The sequence below is a fragment of the Acomys russatus genome, chromosome 18, assembly GCF_903995435.1.
Source record: "Acomys russatus chromosome 18, mAcoRus1.1, whole genome shotgun sequence".
Lineage (NCBI taxonomy): Eukaryota > Metazoa > Chordata > Mammalia > Rodentia > Muridae > Acomys > Acomys russatus.
In genome coordinates this window covers 30,055,237-30,069,691 of record NC_067154.1, presented here as the reverse complement: position 1 = coordinate 30,069,691, position 14,455 = coordinate 30,055,237, and positions in this window count along the sequence as shown.

The window sequence follows — 14,455 nt, the reverse complement described above, 5'->3', positions numbered from 1 at the left end:
ATCAGCCCTTAAAAATATAGGAGAAATATTATTTCTGATAATATTCAAATGTTAAAAAAAAATCAGTAGCCATACTAAAAGTTGGTATCTAAAAGCAAGAATGTAGCCCTTCTTATGCCAAATATTTATTTCGTTAGATTATATTTACTGAAAGTCTGTTTTATTTCTTCCTTCCTTATTTTTGTGTTTTTCATCACTGTTGTCAATTTAGTTCTCTCTTTCTCTCTCCTCTCCTCTCTCTCAACATTAAAAATAACTCTGGTATCTTATCTAGTATGTGAAATGTAACTTTTTTCTATTTATTTATTTCAGCACAATTACAGATTGCCTTCTTCCCAATCTCTAAGTTTGGGAATTATATTGTCTATACAACTGAATTTCTGGTTAATTGTGACTATATACACATAGTTGATGAGATATCATTTAACTTCACTTATATTTAAATATGTAAAACTTTTGAAGTTACAGTTCTGCTTTATTAAACTGAATACGGGTTTGCAGAAATGGTTCAGCGAATGAGATCTTGTACTACATCTCCAGCAGACCTCATTCCCAGCATTCACATTGAGCAGCTTAAAATCACTGGTAACAGCAGTTCTGGGGAATCCGATACCTCTGGCCTCTTCCAGAAGCTGCATCACATGCAAACACCCAGATACAGAATCATGTACATATGCATACTTAAAGCAATAAAAATAAATCTTTAAAATTTGAAGGTACTCAATGATTTAGTCATCACATTTTTTAAAAGATTTATTTATTATTAATACAGTATTCTGCTTGCAAGTGCATTGGGTCTCCTTACAGATGGTTGTGAGCCACCATGTGGTTGCTGGGAATTGAACTCCAGACCTCTGGAAGAGCGGAAAGTGCTCTTAACCTCTGAGCCATCTCTCCAGCCCCCACATTTTTTAATCTCTAAAACTGTGCTGTGGTTTTCATTCATCTAAAAGAATCGTACTCACTTTATTGAAACAGTAAGTTCTTAAAGACATAGATTCACTAGTCACTCTTAATTCATTAGTACTCACTATATTAGCAAATCAAAGCATATATTCTCTCTCCCCTGCTCTCACTCTCTCTCTCAAAACACTACTTTTAATAAGGTAGGGTTTTAGCATAAGCAAACTGTCATAACAAAAAGGCATGAACAGGTAAAAGAACAATGTCATGATTTGTAGCGGCATTAAAACCATTTACTAATTTACTAATATTTTATCACTTAGTATACCAGCTTAAATATTAAATGTCATAAACAAATTTTAAAACCTAGCTACAAAAATGCTGAAGAAATGTACAAAGTATCTAGGTACGTATAACTCAGTCCTGAACTAGGGAACTCCAACACCATCAGAGAGCACATTTAAGTGGACATGGATGATGTTCATCTTCAATGTCACTGACAATCAAGAACTTCAAAGAACTAAATACTTCTCTCACTTTTTATATTCTCTCTCTTAATGAGTAGAAGTTTTGTATCAGTTAAAAAGTTAAATTACAATTTTAACTATAAAAGTAAAGACATATATTTTGTAAAAATGAAAAACACAGAAAAGTAAGATGAAAACCACACTTCAGTTCCCCACTTTTCAGAGAACCACACTAAACATTCAGAGTGTAATTTTTATTACAAATGAGCTAGTTCATGTGTATTTAGACAATAATTACTTGCCCCCACCCCAATATCAGCAACAGGCATTTCTGAGGTCATTACAAATTATGAAAACATGGCAAGGATGTCCCACTCACAGTTGTTTCATAATTGATGGAGTTGAAACTATCACCATGTTTTACATCTCCCTGTGTCTGTTTGTTGTTTTTGCTTTTAACATATCAAGTGCTTAAGTTCTAGCCAGAGCAATAAGACAACAAAAGGAGATCAAGGGTATCCAAATGGGAAAGGAGGAAGTCAAATTATCCCTCTTTGCAGATGATATGATAGTGTACATAAGTGACCCTCAAAACTCCACCAGAGAACTCCTAAAGCTGATAAACACCTTCAGTAAATTGGCTGGATACAAAATTAACTCAAAAAAGTCTGTAGCCTTCCTATACACAAATGACAAGCTTGCAGAGGAAGAAATTAGGAAAACCACACCCTTCACATTAGCCACAAGCAATATAAAATATCTAGGAGTTACCCTAACTAAGCAAGTGAAGGACTTGTATGAAAAAAATTTCAAAACTCTGAAGAAAGAGATTGAAGAGGACCTGAGAAGATGGCGTGATCTTCCTTGTTCATGGATCGGGAGAATTAACATAGTAAAAATGGCCATCCCACCAAAAGCAATCTACAGATTCAATGCAATCCCTATTAAAATAACTACACAATTTTTTAAAGACATTGAAAGTTCAATTCTGAACTTCATATGGAAAAACAAAAAACCCAGAATAGCTAAAACAATCTTGTACAATAAAAGGTGCTCCGGAGGAATTTCCATACCTGATCTCAAACTGTACTATAAAGCAATAGTACTTAAAACAGCATGGTACTGGCACAGCAACAGGCTGGTTGATCAGTGGAATCGAATCGAAGACCCAGATATGAATCCACACACATATGGTCACTTGATTTTTGACAAAGAAGCCAAATCCATTCAATGGAAAAAGGACAGCATCTTCAACAAATGGTGCTGGTCTAACTGGAGGTCTATGTGTAAAAAAATGAAACTGGACCCATATTTGTCACCTTGCACAAAACTCAAATCCAAGTGGATTAAAGACCTCAACATAAAACCAGAGACACTAAGCCACTTAGAAGAAAAAGTGGGAAAGAGCCTGGAACATATTGGCACAGGAGACAACTTCCTGAACAGAACACCAACGGCCCAGGCCTTAATGTCAACCATTAATAAATGGGACCTCATGAGGCTGAGAAGCTTCTGTAAGGCAGGAGACACTGTCAAGAGAACAAAGCGACAGCCTACAGACTGGGAAAAAATCTTCACCAACCCTACATCTGACAAAGGTCTAATATCCAAAATATATAAAGAACTCAAGAAATTAAACACCACCAAACCGAATAACCCAATTGAGAAATGGGGCTTGGAACTAAACAGAGAATTCTCAACAGAGGAGTATCAAATGGCTGAGAAACACTTAAAGAAATGCTCAACCTCCTTAGTCATCAGGGAAATGCAAATCAAAACAAGTCTGAGATTCCATCTTACACCCATCAGAATGGCTAAGATGAAAAATTCAAGCGACACCACATGCTGGCGAGGATGTGGGGAGAGAGGAACACTCCTTCATTGCTGGTGGGAATGCAAACTAGTACAGCCACTTTGGAAATCTATCTGGTGCTATCTCAGAAAAATGGGAATAGGGCTTCCTCAAGACCCAGCTATTCGACTCCTTGGAATATACCCAGAAGATGCTCCAGCACACAACAAGAAAATTTGCTCAACCATGTTCATAGCAGCCTTATTCATAATAGCCAGAACATGGAAACAGCCTAAGTGTCCCTCAGTAGAAGAGTGGATAAAGAAACTGTGGTACATATACACTATGGAATACTACTCAGCTATTAAAAACAAGGAATTCCCGAAATTTGTGGATAAATGGATTGAGCTAGAAATGATCATAATGAGTGAGTTAACCCAGAAGCAGAAAGAATCAAATGGTATATACTCACTTATATCTGCATACTAGCCCAAGGGGCATGTCCCACAAAAGCCTTCACTTAGCAGGAAACTGGGACAGAGGGGAAGGCATCCTATTGGGACTCTAAATGAGAGACACATGGGAGAACAGCAAAATAAAAGGATCCAGAGGCTCCTAGAAATCTACAAGTAGAACAATATGATAGGCAGATTTGGGCCCAGGGGTCCCACTCAAACCAAGGCACCAGCCAAGGACAATACAGGAGGTAAACTTTAAACCCCTTCCCAGATCTAGCCAATGGTCAGAATATTCTCCACAGTTGAGTGGAGAGTGTGATACGACTTTCTCACGTACTCTGGTGCCTCACATTTGACCATGTCCCCTGGAGGGGGAGACCTGGTGGCACTCAGAGGAAGGACAGCAAGTAGCCAAGAAGAGACTTGATACCCTATGAGAATATATAGGGGGACGTAATCCCCCTCAGTAACAGTCATAGGGGAGGGGAATAATGAGAAAATGGGGGGGAGGAATGGGAGGATACAAGGGATGGGATAAACATTGAAATGTAACAAGAATAAATTAATAAAAAAAAAAAACTCTGAAAAAAAAAGAATAAATTGATAAAAAAATTAATTAATTAATTAAAAAAAAACATATCAAGTGCTTACTCTGCTTTCCTCTACTGAGCTAAAGAACACCGGTTTATTCTGTGTCCCTCCATGATCCCTGCTCTACTTACTAAAATATTTTGCACCCTCTAGTTCTTGTGCTAAAAATACCTTCCCACTTCTTAAGTTTCAAAGCATGATTCATTCATTCATTCATTCATTCATTCATTCATTCATTCATGAGAATATGTACTGAGCACCTGCTGCCTTCTAAGCACATGAGCCACTAGGAAGAGAGATGCATGCAGACAATACCCTGGGGGCAAATGGCAAGCTTGTTTGTTTTCCTTCAGAGGCAGTATGCCACTTCCTCTTCTGGTGCCCTTGTGACATTTTTGTCACTCGGCACATTTTGACCCTATGAGGGATGAAGTCCTGTTGGGTGCTGTTCACCATCTCTACCCCATTTTCCTTGTGTTCCCCACTACACACGAAAACTTGAAACACTCCAGGAAGTGACTGTCGAACAAGAGGGAGTCGGAGCCCCTGACTTCTCAATTTCATGACATTGTCCTCTAAACCTGAAATTGGGACAATCAGCTTGACAAAATCTACTGCAACAGTTGATGTGTCTCACTAGGGACATTAACAACTCACTTCTGCCATCTCTCTCACAATTGGTCCTCACAGCACCTAGAAAGCAGTACAAATGGGTTCAGAATGGTCCATGGGTGCCCAACTCAGCCCTTCCTCTTCCCCACAGACTAAGGTAGAGAGTGATGACATCATGATATGGTGGGAGCTGATCTGTGTCCCCTTTCTATTCTTTGTCTCCCTTCCCCTCTTTCACATATATCAGGTGAGCCACTTGGACCTCCATCTGCATCCCACCTTCCCCTCCCCCATCCAGGCTACATACAACGACATTCACATTTTTCTTTTTTCTTTTTCTTCTCTCTCTCTCTCTCTCTCTCTCTCTCTCTCTCTCTCTCTCTCTCTCTCTCTCTCTCTCTCTCGTCAGTCTGATCCTCAGGACTGTGTCTCTAAGTCAACAACTTTCTCTTGCAAATCTCCTCCAGGAAATACCTTTGAGCCATTTGAGTTATAGTCCAAGATGGTATCAGAGCCTGGCAGACAGAAGCAGGACAATTGTGGCCTGTTTCTTCTCTCTAAGTCAGACCCTGAGACCCAGATTCCACCCCTGGACCTGTCTTCTCATTTAATTTGTTCTTAGTTATTTTTTTTTTAAAAAAAGGAAAACTTCAGCCTTGGAATGGAAGAAGAAACAGACAAACTGAGAAGTAGGAAAAAGGCATCAATACCAGTGGCTTTACTTCATCCAGTCCCTGTACTGGGCTGACTCTTCTCCCGTTCTTGCATGTATGAATGCTGGTGTGTGCATAGGGTGGGTGGGTGTCAGTGTGACCGAGCCTTTGAGGTAAAGGATATGGCAGCTTAGCTGAAGAGCTCAGCTAAGATTGTATGCTTACTATCCATAAAGTTTGCATTCTTTGGGGGGCTATCGATAGGTTTTTCATCTGTCTGAATGAGATCTGTGTACTCAGCAGTTCCGCTGTCCCTCATTTCGGGATTCATCAGTCCCTGCATTGCTTTCTCCCACTGCCTGTACTCACTGTTCACAACCATCACCTAAATTGTCATATCTTGCACACAAACCACATCTCTGAGTGGACTCAGCAGGTGCTAGAGCTACATGGAGCCAGAAACTCTCCTCATTAGTGCCCTAGAAAAACTAACCCGTCTCTGGCAGGCTCTCCCCAGTAGCTACCAGCTAGCTCAAAGCCAGAGTGCTCTGTGGAACATCACAGGTCACAGTTCACCCAAGAGAAAGTCTGAAGAAGTGGTGAGCACAGGCCTTTGCCTGGAATCCCCTGTCTCTAGGGTCCCAGAGCCCTTGTTGCCCCTAGTCCTAATGCTGTTTCTGTTGTGGTCTCTTCATCCAAAGCATGTGACAGCACAACACACCACCCCATTTCACTTTTTACCTCTGTTTATGGTCAGGCCTCCAGTCCTCCACTTCTGCAGCTGACATCACAGCAGCAATAGAGCCACAAGTGCCAAAAATACCAGCAAGGCTACAAGCATGGGCTCCAGCAACATGCCACTTGGTCCCTGACATGGTGTCCTGGTTGTTATGGGCTCCAAGGTAGACACATAGATACTTTTAGGCTGGAGACTGGAGTGTGACCAGGCACACTGAAACTCTGCACCGAATTAGTTGTTAATGTGGCAAGGAATCAATGAGTCCATTGGAGGCCCAGTAGCCATGGTGACAGGGAAACATTGGTCTTGGAGCTTAATGTTGTAGCCACAGAGAATCTATTGTTTTCTTTAGAGTTTGTTGTCAAGCTGACAGGGGACATACTGGTCCTTTTAAAAGTTTCTAGCAAGGTAATTGTCACAGTTCTGTCTGTCACGAGACTGGCTACGGTGACTAGAAAGTCAGTGGTTACATCTAATGATTCTGGAAATGTCAATGATATTTTGTTGGAAACCTCATGGGAGGTTGTAGGCTCAGGTACAAGGGTACTCATGCTGGCACCAATGGGAGTCCTAAAAGAAGACAGTTTACTAGTTCCCAAGAGGTTGAGGAAGGTGGGGTTGGAATCTGCCTCCAGATGTTGAGAGTCTCCTTATGGTCCACTGTCACTGGTCTACTAGAGATTGTTGAGATGACAATCAAGGTCTCAGAGGTACATAGGACCATGCTGTGTGAGATAGATTCCAACATCGTTGCATAACGCTAATCTTCTGGGCTCACCACTTTGTCCAAGAAGGAGGAGAAACAGGGCCATCTCCAGAGTGACGTGGGAGGAGAAGTTGGGACCACTTTAATGGATACAGCAAAGGGCCACAGTGCCAAGGTGAGCACCTCCATCTTTCTCTGAGGCATGGTCAGGACTCTCTCATAAAAATTTTGGAATCATTTATCCTTCAAAACTACTGAACATAACATAAATAGATAAATATTAGAGTTAATTCTGTAATGCCACCACGTAGATAACTGGGATTACTTCACATAAGTTGATACTTTGCAAAAGGTGGCCGGTGTCTAAAATATAGCCTTTCAATCTCTGTCTTTGTGACATTTCATTCTAACTGAAACTGAAATGAATGCTTAAGTACGATATTGGACTATTTCTCTCTCTTCCGTTCTTAGTCCCAAAGCTTCCAAAGTAAAGTGGACCACACCATGGAAAAAGCTTTCTTCAAGACTATAAACTTTTTTATTCTGGTACAGGGACAATATTCCTCGGTTGGCCTGCACACAGCACCTAGAATCAACTTAGTAAACTGATAAGCTATTCATGCTTTTGGCTACTTACTTAAAAGGCAAATTTTGTTACTGAAATCAAAAATATATGATATCATCTTAAAATTTAGATAATGAACCAGCAAAGTCTGAAGTTCCTGATACTGATTGTTATTAGGCCACACCTTAAGTCTACAAATGACCTAAAATTTTATCTCAGAAAACTGGCAGTATCAGAAATCCCCTCTCTCAAATCAATGTATTTATATCTAAAGCATCATATTCCTCATTTTCAGTCATTTTCACTAGTGTCTTCCTGACGTAAGTCTCTTTCCCACTATACTTTTACAGACCTGTTATACTTCCTTGTCCCCAGAGCCTTATTTTAGGAAAACATTATTATTCTCATTCTACCAAAAATTTTTGTCTTCCGGGCATTTCCATTCAATGTCTATATAATATAATGTGTCATTTTCACAAAACAACAATAATAATAATAAATGTCCGTTCTCATTTAGCATGTGAGAAAAAAGATTGCCATTATATAAGAGTATCTGTGCTTTTTGTCATAAATTTAGTGTAATTCTTTAATGTTTCTAGTGTTGTTTTCACCAGGGTTTTTCAAGACTCTACCAGCTCTCACATCTATAGATTTGTCAACCCATCCCTCATGACCACACTTACTTATCTGCTTACTTACTGGCATTCTTTGACATACTAATTCCAAAGTCCAAATTCGATGTACACATAATTGAATTATTTCATTATTTTAAATTTTGGAATTTAAAAGTTGAAAAAAAAAACAAAAATTTTAAGACCCCCAAAATTATACAAAATGAACTCATGTACAAGTAAGCCACCCATTTGAAACCAGTAGCTGTGGAAACTCAACTTTACATTTTGTACTAGAAATTTCCTAAATTTGTTATTGACAATGACATTTGCCCAATTAAAGCAGTCACTTAGTACATTATTAGCTTTACCTTCTATTACCAAGTATTTATCAAGAATTGCTATTCTATCCTTTACATATATTTCCAGATGATCTTTGTAGTTTTAATTAGTTTTGACATTAAACACTTGGGAAATTAGAATTCTGTAATCTTGACTTTTATTTCTCTTTCACAAAGCATCCTCCCTAATGCAATTCTGCTCTTTTTCTTTTTTTTTGAATAAAACCACTGGATTGTTTCCAAATCATTAGTCCACAATATTCTTCATCTACAATAACTGAAGAATAAATATCCTTTGAACATAACTTATACATACAAGTAAGTAATTTATAACACATGCATTCATACAATCTGCCTCAGTAGGTGTTCTGTAAGTGTCCTCTATTACTGATCCAAAACCAAGTACTATGAAATCCTGTAATTCCCTGGATTTACTTCTATCTTATTGAGAGCTTGAATTTCACAAGTCAATGTAATATGTACTCCAGTTCATCTACCAAGACATTTTACTCTTCTTCTAAATTCAAATGGTAATAATTAACAAGAAATAAAAGGAAAGAAGAAATGCTTTTCATTTTACTCTGGAGGGGGAGACCTGGTGGCATTCAGAGGAAGGACAACAGGTTACCAAGAAGAGACTTGATACCCTATGAGCATATACCGGGGGAGGTAATCCCCCTCAGGAACAGTCATAGGGGAGGGGAACAAGAGGAAAATGGGAGGGAGGGAAGAATGGGAGGATACAAGGGGTGGGATAACCTTTGTATGTAACAAGAATAAATTAATAAAAAAATTTTAAAAATGTATATACTACTGGTATGTTAGTTTATTTTCTTCTAAGACTACTCTTTATTAGAATAAACATTCTATAAAAAGCCACATATATATGTATATGTTTGCTACGCTTGAGTTATCTATAAATATGTTGGTTAAAGAGGATGGAGACTCTGATACTACCAACATTCTAGAGAGATACATTTTAGGTCATTTGTAGAGACATAAGATATGGTCTATATCATAAACATTTCCCTCCTGTCAAATTCTGCCGTATAGTCTTCCTTGCTATTTTTCAAATTTATTGTCTCATTTAAAATACACATTTATATAAATTATGTGTAGGTGCATGTGTTCTCAAGTACTAGCAATACTGCTGTCTGATTGTTTACATATTCTTAATATCATCAGTCTCTCCTCATGAATTGGCTTGTGACTTGCTGAGATCAGTAGTTTAGTAGCAGTTGGCTCTATGAAAGCTTGGGCTCAGGTTTTCCTTACATATCTTCACCATTTGTAAATGGATATGCTTTTGTGCTGCCAGAAAATTTAGTGATAGAATTGAGTTTCTCCATACATCTGAAGTACGTAAATAATAAAATGTCTACTTATTAAAATGGAATCTCATCAATACCTGGTGGGTTGAAAGAAGATCATATTATTCCTCTTATTTACATAAAATATGTATTTATGATTTATCTAAGCAATCAGCTACAAACTATAAAGCAGAAGATACAAAAATATTAATGATTAATTATTTATATATTTATGAATTCAAGAAAAGTAATGATACAAAGTCAATAGTAATAGTATAAAAAATGAAGTTACTTGGTTTTTCATTAAGGACATCAAGGTGAGAAATTTAAAAATTCCTAAAATTTGTTAAGACTAAAATGCCAGGTGCCAGAACCCGCATGGCACATTAAAAGCAGTTCTAAAATGAAAATTTATGGCTATAAATAACTATATTTTATTTTAAACAATGAAATAAACAGTCATTAAAATAAAAAGTAGAGAAGAGGCTTTAGGAAGGGACAGGGTAACAACACATAGAAAATTAAAGGAATGGTAAGTCTGGTAGTAGAAGGACACAAGAGGAAAAAGAGGTTAGAGGAAATTGAGGAAGCTAGCCCATGAAAAACATATTTTAATGAAAATACTGTATATAAGAATACCCAATATTATTTTTTTAAATAAATTTATTTCATTAAACATGTATAAAACAAACTACATACAGCAGGGAAAACTGTTGTATTCATAGTGGTTTGGTTATTTGTGTTTGTCCGGCTTGAAGTAAATATATTTCCTGTCTTGTTGCTTCTAAATTTCTGAATGAAATTCAATATCTATCCTATCTCAACTCTAATAACTTAACTTCTTTATCTTGATCTAAAAAGATCTTATCCACTAACCAACTAAACTTGATTGTAAAACTATAGTATCTGGCATTCAATGCCCCTCAGAGACTTGAGAAGGAATAAAACTTAAATTCCTGAGTGAACCAGCAGTGCAGGTTAGCAGTTTCCAAAATGAACGAATTGACTTAGACAGTTTACTGCCTGAGCAGTCACGCAACACTCTCTATAACAGTGGAGCCTCACTTTGGCTTTCTCAAAAGAGATCATGAAAGCTAGAAGGGCCTAGGCTGAGGTCATGCACACTCTAAGAGACCACACATGCCAATCCAGGCTACTATCCAGCAAAACTTTCAAGCACCATAAATGAAGAAAACAGGATATTCCATGACAAAATCAAATTTAAACAGTATATAAACACCAACCCAGCTCTACAGAAAATAGTATAAGGAAAACATCATGGCAACGAGGTCAACTACACCCAAGAAAATGCAGCATATAGATAATTGCACATCAGCAAAACCAAAACAGACACTGCCACACACTATCACTACCAACTCCACAATAAAAGGATCCAATAACCATTGTTCAGTAATATCTCTCAACATCAATGGCCTCAGGTCCCCAGTAAAAAGGCACAGGCTAACAAAATGGATGCAAAAACAAGATACATCAATATGCTGCATTCAAGAAACACATCTTAACAACAAAGATAGACATTACCTGAGAGTAAAAGGCTCAAAAATCTTTTCCAAGCAAATAGACTCAGGAAGTTACTTGCGTAATGAGAAAATATCCTTAACAACAATCAGTTATGTAAACCTTTTAGGGAACAGATATAATTTGCTCTGACTAAGAAAATATCTATAGTGAATATCTTTTGCTCCTTTCTAGAAGTCCTTACATTTTAAGCTGTTCTTAATGGAAAATAATATATAACACACATAGAACAACATCCAATTTCATAGTTCTGAGATTAATATTAGAAACTATTATTTTTTCTAGAGTATTTGCCTTTTTAATATATTAAATTATTTTGATTGTTAACTCTAAAAGATATTCTTCAAAGTTTTCACTTAGTTATTTGTATACCAAAATTTTAAAGTATTTCAGCTATGTTCATTTAAATATTACAAATATTTGTTAAATCATTTCTTTGTTTTGAGGTTATAATATAATTATATCATTTCTCCCTCCACTTCCCTACTTTCAAACCCTACCATATATTCTTACTTGCTATCTTTCAAATTCATGGCCTCTTTTTACATTTATTGTTGTTTCATCCTGTGTGTGTGTGTATGTGTGTGTGTGTGTGTGTGTGTGTGTGTGTGTGTTTTCGACATAAGCACATCTTGCTCAGTTTGTATAATATTCTGTGTATGTATATAGTGTTGAACACCATTGACTAAACTGAGCTGAAGAAGGATAACAATAGACATTCTAACATGGACACAGAGTAGAAGGCTCATGAGGTCTCAAGCCTATACGAAGAACTACAGGCAAGGAATGCTGAGAATAAGAGATATTGTCTTTACTGCACGTATTTTTGTTCAATAAAAATTTCATTGAGAAGGTTTAAATTCAGGCTATTTGCTGGGCCAGTTATCTCATAAACTTTTCTTTTGAAAACTATTAAAATTTCTACCTGAACAATTTTTAAAGTTCTGCTTACATTAGTAGCTTCAGAGGTCAAATCATGAATGAAAGTAGAACCTTAAGAAAAATGAATAAAAGAGTTGACTATTCCTTGAACACTCTTATGGTAAATAGATGACCTTAACATTAATTCCTACATAGACTTTATTCAAAAGATGGAAAATATACCTAAAATTTTTATTTTGTCCAGTTAATTTTACATTTTAAAAAATGGTTCAAATACTACTAGAATGACTGAATTGTACTATTAATTTTCAATACAAATACAAATAGTGAAAAAATTTGAAAATGAAATAAAACACAGAAAAAAATTTAAAGAATTAAGGTGTGAATAAAATGTACAAAGTTAGCTTGTAGAAACAAAGCTGAATAAATTACAGAATACAGTAAATATAAGGGCAACATACATATTCAAAAAAGTAAAGCTTGAAATCTTAGGAACAACTTAGTATCTGTGTGTGGGTGAATGATATTTATAATACACATAGATGTTATACAATATGTTGTGAAGCTTGAGGTTAAAAGCAGAATATGGAAGACTAAAGCCTTTTAACAAAAATATTGATATGATATTTGACACCTGCCAAATAGATTTTAAAGGTATAATAAAACGGGTGAAGATTTCCACTAGCGAAATGCTAAAATAGTCCCAAGTGTCAACAAATAACCCCAACTGTCTGTGGATTCAGATTTCCCATAAGACAGTTTTAAATCTAATTATTTAGAAAAATTTTCAGTCGGTGAACTAAAATTTTGTACCATAGTATACATTGAAGAACAAGACGGATTTCTTGTTTCCACTGCTATCTAAAGCTCTCTACAATGAATGCCCATTTCTCACTTTGAAACTTTCAGGTTTACAAGCTCAGTATTTGTCCACATATTCTCAGAACATATAGCCGTTGGACTTGCTCTTCTATGACCAATGTAATAGTATTTAAACAAGTTTTTCATTTTCCTCTTATGTATGAAACTCTTCAAGGAAAATGTTGTGAAATATCAATCTTTTACACAAACCAAGTTTTATCTGTTGTTTGTTGACAAATGCCTTGTCTAGCCTCTATATGAGGGCTTTTGCTTTGTCTTATTTTATCCTGTTTTGTTCTTTTTTGTTGTTATCTCTTGGAGGCCTTCTCTTTTCTTAAGGAAAAGTAAAGAGGGGCGTGTATCTGATGGATAGGGGAGGTGGGAGGGGTAGGTCAGGGAGGACAGAGGGAAGGGAAACTGTGGTCAGGATGTATTCTATGAAAGAAGGATCTATTTCATAGATCAGTTAAAATACATATTATTTACTATCTCATTCATATCCCCAGAAAATAGAAAAAAAATATAACAATTTAAGTGTCAGGGACTTCTTTTGAAGACAAGAACTAGGAAATATGCAGTCTAATCACATGGCTCCTGTATCTACAATCAAGAAGTAGAGTTTCTACATGAGGGCATGGATAGAGCTCAGCATATTCTATTATAATGTAGTGATGGCTAACCTTGTATATCAACTTTGATGCAATATAGAAGGGCTTAGATTTATAAAAATCACTTGTAAGGGTGGGTCCAAAAAGGAGAAATTACTTCCCTTCCTCTCAGTGCCACCAGGCCTCCCTACCGAGGAGAAGTGGTCAAATAGGGAGCACCAGAGTTCACGTCAGAGTCAGTCCCCACTCTCCACATAACTATGGAGAATGCTCTGTCCATTGGCTAGATCTGAATAGGGGAAGTAGGCTACCCAAATGAGACCAGATAGGTTGTGATCATATTGTTGGAGAGGAGGTTTCCTTCTGTCACAGGCCTAGGGGAGGATATTAGGGTGAAAAACGGAGGGAGAGGGGAAGAGGAAGATACAAGTGAGGGGATAACAATCAAGATGTACTCTGAATAAACTATTTAAATAAAAAAATAAAAAAAATTTGAAAAACAAAAAACAGAAACAGAAATAGGCAATTTGGATCTTTGTGTACTGGCTATTTATTAAAATATACCATAAAACATTATAAAACTAAACAAAAATAAATAATTTGAGTATCACTGTTTAAAAAAAGAAAAGGAGAAACTACGAGAGGAAGATCTGTTAAAAATATAAGTTGCTGCATCCCACATATACGTAAATAAGATGTAGAGGCAAAACTAAAATACTTGATGAGCATTGCTTAACAGTTTGGTTGAATGATCTAGAGAAATTGTTGTGAACTAGTAAGTGATTAATAATGAAAAGGACATATATGGATATCTTTG